Raw genomic sequence first — 13,591 nt, 5'->3', positions numbered from 1 at the left:
TCAAAAAAATAATCACAGTAGTAAAAAAGCCCAAGACTTCTGGGGTGGGGCAGGGAGCGGGAATTATAAACTAATGTCGAAGGGAGCAGTTTCATTGCCTTTTGAAGATGTTTCAAGTTTTTAAAATGTTTGGATTCTTGAATACAACAAAAGGGAGGCAGGGCAGGTTGTTTTGGTATGTGAATATGCTTATGAACTACGTACATATGAATAAGGCTTTGTGTTCTGTCAATACTGTCACCTCCCGCCCTCACAACCAGAGGAATCCTGACGGACGGATGAAGCAGGTAGGGAGTGCTCTGATCGCTGCTTTGTTTCCTTTTGTGACTTGGCTAAAACCCTAATGAAATTCTACCTCGCATTTGACACATTCTTCCTGTCAAAACTAGCAAATATATTCCCATGAAAAGCTTTTCTTTCAACAGGGCTACATTTTTCTCACAGCAAAATTCCAGCAGGTTCTGCTGATTAGATATAAGAAATAAATTTTCTACACTGAAGGTGGTGAGAGCCTGGCCCAGGTTGGCCAGAGAGGTGGTGGATGAACCATCCCTGGAGACATCCCAGGCCAGGCTGGACGGGGCTCTGAGCAACCTGAGCTGGTGAAGATGTCCCTGCTCATGGCAGGGCTTGGTCTGGGTGAGCTTTGAAGGCCCCTTGCAACCCAAACTCTTCTGTGATTCTAAGAAAATATGAGTAACAACAGTATCAGAGACAAGAAGATGAGTGAATATAGAGGAGTCTGGTCTGCCTTACAATTTAAGCTTTGTATCCTTTATAAAAAGTAATTCAAGACCTCATTTAAAGGTCTTTGCATTCAATAAAGAGACCACAGTGATTTAGTGAACTTTGAGTCATATTCCGGTGCCGACGTTGGACTACAAACATTACTGACTGCAATCCTGTTTCCTCGCTAACGAGGTACAGCCTGGTGACAAAGCTCACCCATCCTGCCAGCCAGCATGTCCCATGTCAGTGTAAAGGGCAATTTCCAAACAGAGCCATTTGGTTTCCGTGCTGACAATATTAACAATGACGCCAAGAACACTTTTCATACAGTGGACACCTGTATGCTTGGAATAGGACAGAGAACATCAGCTCATTTCGTTTTGGCTTGCAGACGGATGCAGGTGGCAAAGCTATTTGCTCACTTACAGCACAGAATGGACTTCAAGTATGAAGGAAAAGGCTCTATTTTTATTTCACAGCCCCCTCCTGTCACTTCCATATATGCTCATTTAGGATTTAGTAACAACCAGGTATAAAATGAAATATGTTCCTTCAGGAAAAAAATAACAACAAACAAAACAAAACAAAGTGACCTTATATAATTCTGTAAATATTGTCAGGCCACAGGAATAAGAGCACTGCATTGTGTGGCATGGCTACAATTTGTCACAGCACAGTTATCAAAGGCACTGCACTAAATTTAGCAGAGCCATCTTTAGAGGAGCAGGAATGCTCCACACTGAAATCAAACGCTAAAAGCACAGACAGGATCTGAGTTCTGGTTCAAACTCATATGTGAGTCCACAAAGGGCAGCTGAAACCTTTCCTATGATGGATTGGTTTGGTTATCAAGTTGTATTTCTTTAAAAAACAACTCAGGTGAAGTATGGGGGCCAGGAGGGAATGGACACAATTGGATTCTGATGGGTGGCTGAGAATGCTTTGGGGGTTTTGAGGCTGGTAGGCAGGAGATTTGCAGCACAACTGAGAACCTGTGGCTCATGATAAGAATGTGAAGAGCAGATAAACAGGCCCAGAGGAAAAGATATATATTTCTAGAGCCATGGGGAGCTGAGTTTGCTGCAACTCAGAAACTCATTGAATGAAGCAAACCTAAGCTTGGAGGCAAGAATCCATCTCCTTGGGCACCACTGACAAAGGGGTGTTCTATTGTTGAAAATGGGATAAACTACATATAACTACACATGAGTTTGAGAAAGCAGTCATTTGAGAAGCACTTTCAGATCTTCAGAAAGGAAAAGCTATGTCTTAGAGAGGAAGAAAAAACTGCAAATGAAATTGAGTGGTAGGAACAAAAAAACCCACAACATCCCTGTACAGTTATTTTCTATGAATGGTCTCAGACAATATTAAAAATATGGTTAGTAAAAATAAAAATGCTTTTCTCAGCCTCCTGCTTCATCTCAACCAACAACCAAATAGGCCTTTTAGTTTATGACACACAGAGCAGAACAAGACAAGCAGAACAAATGTAACAGAAACTGATTTTTGTCAATAAAGGAAGCAACTATGAATGGCAAGAATCCCACTAGGACAGACACAGTTCTACCTATCAAAAATTAGCCAACCTTGCCTATGAAGCCTCCATGGTCAAAGAACGTTTACTCCCCACTGTACCATGCAGGGGGATGCAAATGGAAGAAAAGGCTTTTGGAGAGGTCTCTGCAGTAAGAACCAGGAAAGTGAAAGCAAGCAAAAAGAACAGAGAGAGAGAATTAAGCATGTTCCATCTTAGCTTTGGTGGGCACAGAAGCAGCTGTAAAGAAAGACTAAAGGATGCAAAGTGACAGTGGCGGATGCAGAAATCAAGCATATGCTGAGGGAATCATCACCATAGTGTCACTCAGCAGAGACCGAGGTGTCTGCCTCTCCAAGAACACTGAAGCAGATGCAAAGCCCCTGCCAGCCCTAAGCCAATAACTCTCCACAGTGCCCTTGCAGAGCCCAGGACAAAATCTCACCTCACAAGTGGGATTCTGAAGTGCAGATGCCACTCAGCAGACAAATAACACACCTGCACTGAACTGCAGCCAATTTCTCAGCTCTTCCTCCTTGATTTGCATATGCCAAATAATATGCCCTCTTTTTTTGCTGTAAAACTGCATACCTTTAAGATATCCTAATTTTTAATAGGAGGCATGATTTTTCTTATCATTTTTGTCATATAATTAAACCAAATTTTCCTAGAAATGTGCCCTTAATCAATAGAAAAATGCATAATTTGCCATAGCAGCTGCTATGAAATATTTTAAAAATCATTATTTTTAATCCCTATGATTATGTAATCTTAATTAATTATATTTTTAACTACTTTTCTCCTGGCTTATAAAACACAAAACTCTACTGTTTATCTTGTTATATCTAAATTAGCAGCATCCCCGAGCAGGTGCTACATTTGGAAGACAACATATTGTAAGCAATTAGAGAATTGTATGTAAATACATAATTTGTCTGAGGAAAAGAAAGCTCTTTGGTGTGATTAAGTATCATTTAAAAATTTTGTGTTAAAAAAAGGTAAACAAATTCCAAACTGGATGAGGCAGGATTGGAAAACACACTTCTCTGAAGGATGAGCCCAAGGAGACATTGAGTGTCTCTCTGCGATCAGCTGGTGAAAGTTCAGGGCTGAGTGCACAGTCTCATTTTGCAATCTTCGTTCCCTGGGGACTTTGCTCTTCGAGGAACTGATTAATTAGAACGTGGTTACTTCTCCACAAGCTGCTCCTTAATAAGAGTACATATCTGTGGCACACACATGCACGCACGTACTCTGGGGATGCTCCCTGGTTCGAGTTGGAGGTGGCTGTGATAGGAACCATGAACAGACAGGGAATGCACCAGGAAAGGTGGACAGATGTTCTGATTTTTGGCTGAAAGTCTACAGATGTTAAAACTGAGCCCACGTAGAGATATGTTTTACAGCAGATTTTCCCTAGAGTTTTGTCCTCTCATAGGATTAAAAAAACCCTCAACTTCATAATGTCCATAAGGACAAGATCCACAGCCTTTCAGATGGCTGCAAACACCTAATACCCACTCATGGGTTTATATTTTGACTTACAAACCCAGTGTAAAACTCTGCTGGAAATTCATGAAGGACCTTGGAAAACTCCTGCACTCCACAGCACTCCTGTGACAAAGTAAGTGGAATTATCCTTATTTTACTACTGGATAAAGCATTGTGAAAGAGAAAAATGGAGTGAGCATTCTCTCTGTCTAACTTTGGGTGCCAACTGCTTTCCAAATGAAGGAAAACAGCCACCCTGATGGATCTCTTCTGTCAAATGAACACATTTTAACATGAAGCACAACAAATATGGTGTGATTTTTATTCCTATTTCTGCCACTAAGTATTGTAACTTCACAGGCTCTGTGGAGATATGCCACTTAAATTAGACCCTTGAGGCCCCATGTAGTTGAAATCACTTACCAAGAATCCTACACCAAATAAGTAGTAAAAGCAGAATATTTTATTTTATCCACTGCAGTGTTCATTGGCACTGTCTTTTAGGCACACTGATGTACTTGTAGCAATCTCCTTAATAGCAGAACTAAAGCCTTCCATCAGGGCTGAAGTTTCCCTCTCTCAAGTCAGAAATCTGTTATCCTAGTGATCGCTATAGCTAGCAGTAGTGACTGCAGAACGATAATAAAGCATGGCTAAAGCACGACCACAACCATGGCAGCAGAAAGTAGCTTTGCATTAAAAGACTGCCTACCCAACCACTACAGTCTGCTCAACCTTGAAGAAAATTCTCCAAATCAATTTTATTTATTTTCAGGGCATATGAAATACATCAATTTTCCCCTCTGTTTACCTTTCTTAGATACAGATTGCCTCTCTCACAGGACAAGCAAGAGCTGAAGTCCAAGAAGTGAAGATTTCCTAGTGGCAAAGCATGAGATACAATGTTAGATCCATTTTAAATATGAGATTTGAGGATTCCAAGTTAAATACTTGGGTTTCTTCCTTACAGTCTATGAGAAAGAGTAAATCAGTTGCGGACGTTGTATAATAGTGCAGCTGAAGTGCCTTTAGTATCTGACCTCATTCATTTGAACTTAGCTTGGGTGTCTTTACTATACTGCACTTTGCAATGCAAATATACCCTGATTTGATTGCACAGAAGTTGTTCTGCAAAGATATCACTGACCCCACCAACAACAGGAACTGCAGATCTGCGCCGAGGGCAAAAACAAACCCATGAGTATTTCTTTGGCCAACTCACAAGGAAATAAAAGCAACGCTGCAGTAATTTAGGAGCAAATTGGCAAACTTGTAAAAGCCTCAGACATTCACTTCTCCCTACCACATCACATCAGGCTGATTTGTACGACTAAGCTACAGCAGTGCTTTGAAGAGTATGTAGTGATGTCATGTCAGTATTTGCACTTGCCAGGGAAATGGGCTCTGGAAACCATGTCACACGTATGTCTATCAAGAAGTACGGAGATGCCAGTCTGAAGAACTGGCAACTCTGAACCTCGTCTGAAAAAGCTTCTCCTTCCTTTTACTTTAGAGCCTTGACTGCCTTGCCTTCACAGATTACAGTGTTGCACATGATGAATAGCATATAGCAAATTAATACTTAAAAATTCAACACCGAGAGGTAATTACTCAGCTAGCACAGGCTCACGTTATTGATGCTTGGCTCCCTAAGAAGTTTTTTTTTTTGGAGTGCCTATAAACTAAATTAAGACATTTAAAACATTACAGTACTACATATCATTAGTTTTTCTGATCTGCATATTTTAGCAATTGGTTATGTTATGTAGCAGGAAGAGTTGTTTCTTGCAGGTTATTACTGAGAAAAGCTTGGACTCGATTATCTGTTTGTAACATTTGATAAGAGAGAAAGTCTCCTCCATTTTGCTGCAACGAGTTGCAGATAAATGTAAAAAGCATCTCCTTCATGTCCTCTGAAGATGTATACTGACGCATAAATCTCCAAAAGCTCTAGTTTTTCTACAACCACAGTGCCCAACTCCACCTCTCTCCAACTCTTTAGAAAACATCAAAGACCCCTGTGTGCTCTGTTACATACACTGAAGTACAGGACAGGTTACTAATTGGGGCACTGTTAGCCCCGGCTTTAGTCAAAGCCTGATTTGTCAAACTGCACCGTCTGAGGGGTCCAGAGTTAATCTTGCTAGGATGGGAGCAGAAAGAACTCATTACCTGCCAGAAAACTTCAACTGATAAAAAAATCTGTAGCCCACAGCTCAGTGGTATCATCTTACATAAGACATCAGGGTTGTTTTCCACTCAATTTTCAGAGACATAAAAACATGGATAAGGGTTTGAGGATTCCAGGAAACAAGAATGGAATAATGTTAGACTAGAAGTATCTACAACACATTCAATAGCCTGTGTCCGACACGAGAATGAGCACCATAGATAAATATCATTGCTCCTCTGGAGTAAAGAATAAATTTATAATGATAACACACATTTTTGTAGAAAAATGAACTGTTCTAAGAGCCCAACCTAGATTTTGTCTGCCTTCCTCCTCCCTCCCAAAGGTCTAAACAGCATCACAAATTCTAAGTCCTTCTAATCCAAGGAGTTTTGCCCTGGCTTTCTTCACCCCAGAAAAATACAAGAGAGATGTTGGTCATAGAATTGTGGAGAAATTCTATGGGTGGGACCTTGGGAAGTCATCTAATCCACACTTCTGCTCCAAACAGGGTTGGGTCTGGAGTTGTATAAGGTTGCCAAGGCCCTTGACCAGTCAAATTCCGAAAATTCCCAAAACAGAAATGCTGCCCTCTCTCTTTTTCACTCATTTGACCCCTGTCCAAGTGCTTACAAATCCTCACTGTGAAGAGTTTTTTCCTCATATCCAGCCAGAAATTTCTATGTTAAAATTTGTCATTGTTTTGCCTTGCTGTTCTGCTGTGCAATTCTGAGAAGAGTCAACTCTGACTTGTTTAAAACCCTCATTTATGTCCTGGATGGTTGAAATTCCCTCAGCCTGCTGCTCTCCAGGTTAAACAAACCCAGTTCTCCCATTCTCTGCTTATATGTCATATGCTCCATTTCTCTTCCAAATTATGTGCTACTCAAAATGGTTTTGGTGCTCCAGTTAATAAAGGTGTTTTGGGAACCTACTTTATTTGCATGCATGGCTGCTTGTGCATAATGCAACAGGTGTACCAGGACTTTAAAATCAGTATGGTATAATGGCTCCAAAAATATCAGGGGCCAAAGTGGAGAAACAGTGTCACATAAAGACATGGGATATAGAACTTAAAAGTTTACCAAATACATAGGACAAATCTATGAAGCACTTGGATTGTACAAGAGATTTGTACCAATTTTTGCAGAAGGCCATTGACAACTAGAACAATATTTGAATTTCCCTGCACATACCATTGCATGTTGAACCAAAACCACACAGACACTGGTTATAGTTAGTTGAATGACAGAATTAGGATCCTGAGGGCCTTGTGTGAAGTGGTTTTGGGTTAGGGCCAGGTAGAGTTGGAAGCACATTTGGATCAACGCCACAGGGCAAGAGGACTGCACAAAAATAACTATACGAACAATATTTTGCACTGTTAAGCAACAAAGGCATGATTTTGAGTGTATAATGTCTATTCACTTGCAATTGATCCAAATTGGATCTCATTCTTCATGAAAAGGTCTTGGGGAAGGGCCTGACAAATTGTCAGCTTTGTGCTGTACCTACATATGTTCCACAGCATACAGGGGTATAATCTTAAATTAATATGGTTTATAACTGAAGCAAAACTCATCTAGTTCTGTGGTGTAGAACTGAATGGCTGCACTTGGCAGGCATTTGTGAGCATTTAAGACCTCTCTTTATAGGGAAAATAACAAGACTCATCAATCCCATATTGTGCTCTTTGCAAAAAAACCAAAACAACAAAAATTCTGAAATTGGAAATACCATTTGTGAAGTAATCTTGCATTAAACAAAAGGCTTTAATTTGCTTCATTACATTTTATCTAAATAGATGTGCAACCAATAATTCAGTAGAACTCTCTACATCAGCTATTAGTCCTCACTTGGCCTATCAACTTACCAAGTACTGGTTTATTCTGTGTCCTGGCGTTTAACTGTGAAAGTTTCTGTTGTCATGGTAGTTTCCTAAGTACATGTTACGATAGGGGGGAAACTAGTGATAGTAAAAGACACTTATGCTTGACACTGGTTCCCAAACGACAAGGCAAAAGATCTGTGCCTCTGTTTTGTGTGGAAAGGTTTGCTTGAGGTGAAGGAACCGCAGGACAGTTTGGTGTAGAACAGAGACATCTACTGGAACCTGCTGCTGGCTGCTCCGCTCCTCCACCTCACCCACCTGCTCCCAGCTTCTGCAAAATTAACCTCGCAACATTTACATCCATCTCCCATTCGCTGCCGTTCCTTGTGCTGCAACGTCCAGGTGAATACTAAATCTCTGGTGTTAGTCGCCACCTCTCTGGCACGGCAACAAGTGAGCAACCTCTGTGTTTAAGCTGGGTTTACAGAGGAATAAGGTTGTCTGGCTTTTGTGAGCTGGCGGTTTATTTGGGTCTATGTCCTGTTGCTGGCCACGCTCCAGTTAAGTTTAAGAAAAGGAATCCCAAGCAGAGAAGTTTGTTGTGCTGCAAGACTGTTGCTCATTTCTACGGGGAAGTGAAAGAAAAATTATCTTGCTTTTACAATGCACTAAAACTTCTTTCATGGTGGTTTGATTCAAAAGTGCTGAGAATCATTCTTCCTGAGTTGTTATAAGAAATACTGAGTAATCTCATCTCCTACTGAGGTGGGCTTTTTCTTATTCTGCCTTTTTTCTGCCTTTTTTTTTTTTTTTTTCTGTTTTTCTCCTCTTTTTCTTTTTGAAAGCTGTTTGTGTACCCAAACAAGTGCTTTGTCTGGCTATCACATGCTACTTTTTTCCCAGCAACTATTCAATTTCCTGTAGTAATTTTAATTGAGATCTTAGATTAAAAGTGTTATGATCAGCCACCATTTTAAAGACACCCAAAGCTGCATTTGCATCTATCTTAATCAAGGTGCTTGGTAAGTGAAGCAGTACTCCTAAAATGAAGCTGATTGCTTTTCATGTCCTGCAAAATGATGTGGCTAGACAATAACTGAAAAAAATATTCTCTAATCTACTTTGATAATATTTTAAAATTTATATTTGAGCTTACCATTGCACTGGTGTTTCTATGCAATAAGCTGCCATCCTATGGAGAGGAATAGTTGAAGAGGTCAAATGATGCTGCAGTGAATCAGTGTAAGCACACAATTATTAATGTTGCAGAAGAATTCTGTTCTTCAGATAACTGAGGAAAAAGCAAAAATGTAATTTAAACATGGTCAGTTCCACACAGCTCATAAAATTTTCATTTTAATTTTATTAAATATTACATGTAATATGTATATGTAATAAATATAATAACTATTATATTTATCATTACATGTTATTCTTTTTAAAAATTTTATGGAAGCCAGTGGGACAAAGTCCTTCTCTGTTCTTAACCTAAATTCTCATTAACTGTAAGGCCAGCTGTGTCAGAATAAGGGCAAAGAACTGCAGGGTTTGGATCAATACAAACAGAAAAAAATGCGGAAGTTTCTATAGATTTAATATAAATGTTTACTAGGAAGCTGCTCTTTGGACCCCACACCAGTTGTAAGAACTGTGTGAGAGTGCACAAAACCAAAAACCAAACTGGCAGGAACCTGGAGATCAAACTGATAATCCTGCTTTAGAGCTCAGATGGCAAGCACATCAAAATAAACAAACACACGCTATTGGTGAAAAGTCAATTATTCTTTTTTTGATGGTGCATTTTCAGAAATGTGTCAATAGAGCATTAGAATTGTACATACAAGTCACCTGGCAGCTGCTGATTGCTTACTGCAGCCTGTCTTCAATTAGCTGTTTAATTTGCTTCTTTACTCTTGAATTTGACCCTTTAGAGGTGACAGATAACAATATCTGCCTTACCGAACCCATAGGTGTGACCTCCTGCCTGCAGAGTGTGGGCACTACAGCCCTGCTGCCAAACGTGGTCACGTACCTTTGCCTCTGAGCATCCATGGGAGTGCGGCAAATGGGTTGAAACCATGGACAGCTGGGATGAAATTTCTACATTTCAGGAGTGAAGCAAGGCTTTCTATGACGGGAGCTCGTGGTGTGAGAAGTGGTGGGTGTGCTCTCACAGCATTTTGAAAGGGGAGTTTACACTGCTGAGTAGAGCTGATGTCAACTTTAAAGAAATAGTAACTGTAGGTTACTGTCTTTCCTCCACCAAAGCAATGTGTCCTCCATGTCTTTTTATTTTTTGTTCCTCCCACAGATAATGTAGTTAGATGAAAGCTGTCAAACTATCTTTCTAAAAGAAAAGTTGTTTCTTTCCACCAAACCGTTTCATCTTCAAAAAAGTATCTTTACCTTCACTTCATGGAAGAATTTTCTTAGAACTATTTTACAACCATTAAACCAAACGTATTTTATCTTTTTTTTTTTTTTTCTTCACTTAAATCCTGAAATCTTGATGAGCTTGTAATTAAACACAGTTTGTAGGGAATTTGTGAAACTATTCTGCTGTACTACAAGGACATACACTTTATCAAGGCTTGAGCATGGTCTAATTAATAGAGATCACATGCAGCCCATTAATTAACTCCACACAGTAATCAAACATCCAGAAACACTGGTTAACTAACCCCTGGTGTACCCAAGGGCAATGCATTCACTGGAGATGTGGGATGTCATATTGTTGCCTGGAATACAAGGTTGTTACCTTGGAGGGTGGGTACTCAGAGGTTAATTTGACAGAGACCATACAATAGCAAAGAATGTGTTTTAATGTGAATTTAAGTGTCCATGCAAAATACTGAATTAGTCTTAATGGAAAGCTGAGGGTCACCACCTTCATTAAATCATAGCTACAGATCTTAGGACCCCATCCAATGCTGCCCATGCTGATCTAGACAGATCACATCAAATGCTGAGAAGTTTTCCAACTGCAAATCCTGTTATTTATTTGGTCCAGTATGACCACCCAAGTATAGTTATCTCCTTGCTATAGCTGCTCAAGGATACAACTGCATGAAGACTTCCTGGGCAGCAATCCCCACCTACTCCTTGTTCTCATTATTCCTGCCATCTCACCATCCTCTTGCATCAGGGAGTAGGACAGTTCCCCAACAATGCATGTCATGGCACCACAAATAGCTGGTGCTACTAAATGGGCAGCATGAAATGAGAAACCATAGGTAAAGGGACAGGGTTGTTCCAGCCAGCACTGAACATTTTTCCTGTTGGAGTCTAAAAGTTAGGTATGTCTTTAGAATACCGCTCATGATGTGTAGTAATACAGATATTTCTAGAAGTTATGTTAGCCCACCTATCTCAGGAAATTATGATGGGATGATCATCTTTGGAGAGGCTTCATTCTTTCCACTGGACTATAGAGAGAACCTATATTCCTAAATTAGACCAGTTTTACCTTATACGCGGCAAAATTAAATGGTATAAATTCCTAGTTGAGTACATAAATGTGACTCACCAGTGGCCACCTAGTATTCAACAATAGCTATTTTCATCTTCATGGAAATCACAAAAAGAATCCATTCCATGTTAATACTTAGGTGGTAAATTAGTTGCCAAATCCCTTGTACCTCCTTTGTCTCCTTGTCGGATTGCTGTTTCACTAATGCTATATTTGGGTGAATCGTAACTTAAAGAAAACCATCCCATTCCTCTTTTATAGGATCCCTTACACTCAGATGAAAGTCACTAGAAAGACGGAACAAAACAAAAATAACCGAGCTAACAAAAAAATTAACTCTGAAGCAGTTTCCTCTGCTCTGATTCAATGTACTTATATTACTAAGTAAATCAAAGAGTAATAAACCATTGTTCTCTGACATGAAATCACCGCTTTATAATTCTGCGTCTAATCATTTGCGGTGCTAGGAGACAGTGAATGCTGTCACTGCAGGCTGTGAGCTCATGGAATTGTGACACCAGCAGGGAATACTACGTTCAGCTATTTGACTTCCAGTATAATCTGGGTCAAAACATGTCACTTGGTAACTCCTGCATCATGATCATATTTTGTGGTAGGAGTTAGAGCAGATTTTTGGAAATGTAATAAAATGAAATAATGAAAACTCTCCTGTGGCTCTCTGCAAATCATCCCAATGTTTGGTTACTTTCCCTGAGAAACTTCAGCACCTGAAGTCTGACCTGAACTTCTCCTGGCTCCAGTTGTCTGCCACCAGGTCTCATCCTGCTTTCAGTTGCTAAGTTACTGTATTTTGACCCAAAGTCAACACAAGTCAGTTATTTTTCCACTGACCTATAGGGCCAGATCTTCAGTTTGAATGTCACTATAGTTCTAAGCAAATTTATCTGGATCTTCTCCTGACGTTGCTTGTTAAATGAAGGAAACATCTGCTGTACCTCACAGAACCTGCTCTGTGACATAGGCTTTCATCAATGTACATCAAAACCTTCATTGAAACCAGATTAATACACAGATTATCTTGACTTTTCCACAGCAGATTACTGTATGTGTATTCTGAACCTTTTCAGAAAGGAATTAGTGGTGGGCTGATCTTGGGTTTCATCCAAACACCCACGCAGCCACTCGCTCTCTCACCCACCACACAGGATGGCGGAGAAAATGAGATGAAAAAGATGGGTCCAGATAAAGACAAGAAGATCACCCACCAACTACCAGCATGGGCGAAACACAATTGACTTGGGGAAAATTAACTTATTGCAAATTAAAACAGATTTGGATGGTGAGAATAAGACAAAATTCAAACCACACTGTCTCTTTTCACTCCCCCCCAAACTTGTCCCCTGGGGCTCCACCTGAATCCATTCACAGGCTGCAGTCTCCTCAGGACGTACCCACCTGTGTGGGTCCTCCAGGGGTGCAGGGAACCCCTGTCACAGCACCTGGACCTCTTCCCCTTCCTCTTCCTCCTCCTCCTTCTCTTCTTCTTCCCCTGGGGTTCACCCTGCTCTTTCACACCTTTTCCCCTCACTCCTGGGCAGCATTTTGCCCCTTTTCTGAACACACTTCCACAGAGACTCCACCAGCCTTGCTGCCGCGCTCAACTGTGGAACCGCCTAGAACCACCTAGAACCGGCTGGAACCAGCTGGAACCGGCTCTGTCCAGCAGGGCAGCCCCGCCCCTCCTGACGGGATCCTGCAGCGCCCCCTGCATGGCCCACACAGCCCGTACAGCAGATTTAAAAAGAAGCACAAGTTCCAAAAGCTGACGCTACATTCTGCCGCCAGAACATTAGTTCTACAGTTAGTAAAGCAGCACTACCTGCCTGGTCGTGCTTGTTTCTAGAGACACACATCAGCCTCCTTGTAGGAAACTATCATCTTGCCAATATAATAGGCCCAGGCAGGATCTCTCAGCAAATCATATTTTATTAATGATTTTGCAAGACCGAGTGTTCTACCTAATGGCAGGCACACAGAACAGAGCAAAAAGCCCCTGTTTATACCCCCCCCCGCCCCCCAAATCTCGACCACAATTTCCCTCCTCTGTTCCCCGTCAGTTGGTACTTCAGGATTTACAGACTACCTGACCCTGCCTCAGTTTACCTGTCTCATTCATCTAATTCTAACAATCCCCTTCCCCTTATCAATCTTTTTAAAGTGTGAGTTCCTGGCTCTTTGGTTAACTTTCCCCTTAGCTGAACTTTTAAAATACAGTAATCAGTTTGCATTCTGGGATTCGCTTGAAGAGATTTTGTTTTACATTAAGGATTTATAGTCTGGGTTCAGGTGCCAGATCAGTTGTAAAAACAACAGTCCCCCTTCAATGGCTCCTTACACTCCTCA

At 40.8% G+C, this 13,591-nt stretch overlaps 1 long non-coding RNA gene across 1 annotated transcript in view; it reads right to left on the bottom strand.

Moving 5' to 3' along the window:
• The window catches only part of LOC135575353 (uncharacterized), a 53,311-nt gene extending 40,067 nt beyond the window's left edge, over positions 1 to 13,244 (bottom strand). The window contains exons 1-2 of the long non-coding RNA XR_010465937.1: positions 12,644 to 13,244; positions 8,915 to 9,049 (exon numbers count right to left, since the gene is read on the bottom strand). This is a non-coding gene — a long non-coding RNA (uncharacterized LOC135575353). The remainder of the gene's footprint in view (positions 1 to 8,914; positions 9,050 to 12,643) is intronic.
• Positions 13,245 to 13,591: the final 347 nt, after the last annotated feature.

The sequence above is a fragment of the Columba livia genome, chromosome 13 (genome assembly GCF_036013475.1).
Source record: "Columba livia isolate bColLiv1 breed racing homer chromosome 13, bColLiv1.pat.W.v2, whole genome shotgun sequence".
Taxonomy (NCBI): Eukaryota; Metazoa; Chordata; class Aves; order Columbiformes; family Columbidae; genus Columba; species Columba livia.
The sequence above is the reverse complement of the archived record's forward strand: the minus strand, read 5'-3'. Positions and strand labels throughout refer to the sequence as shown.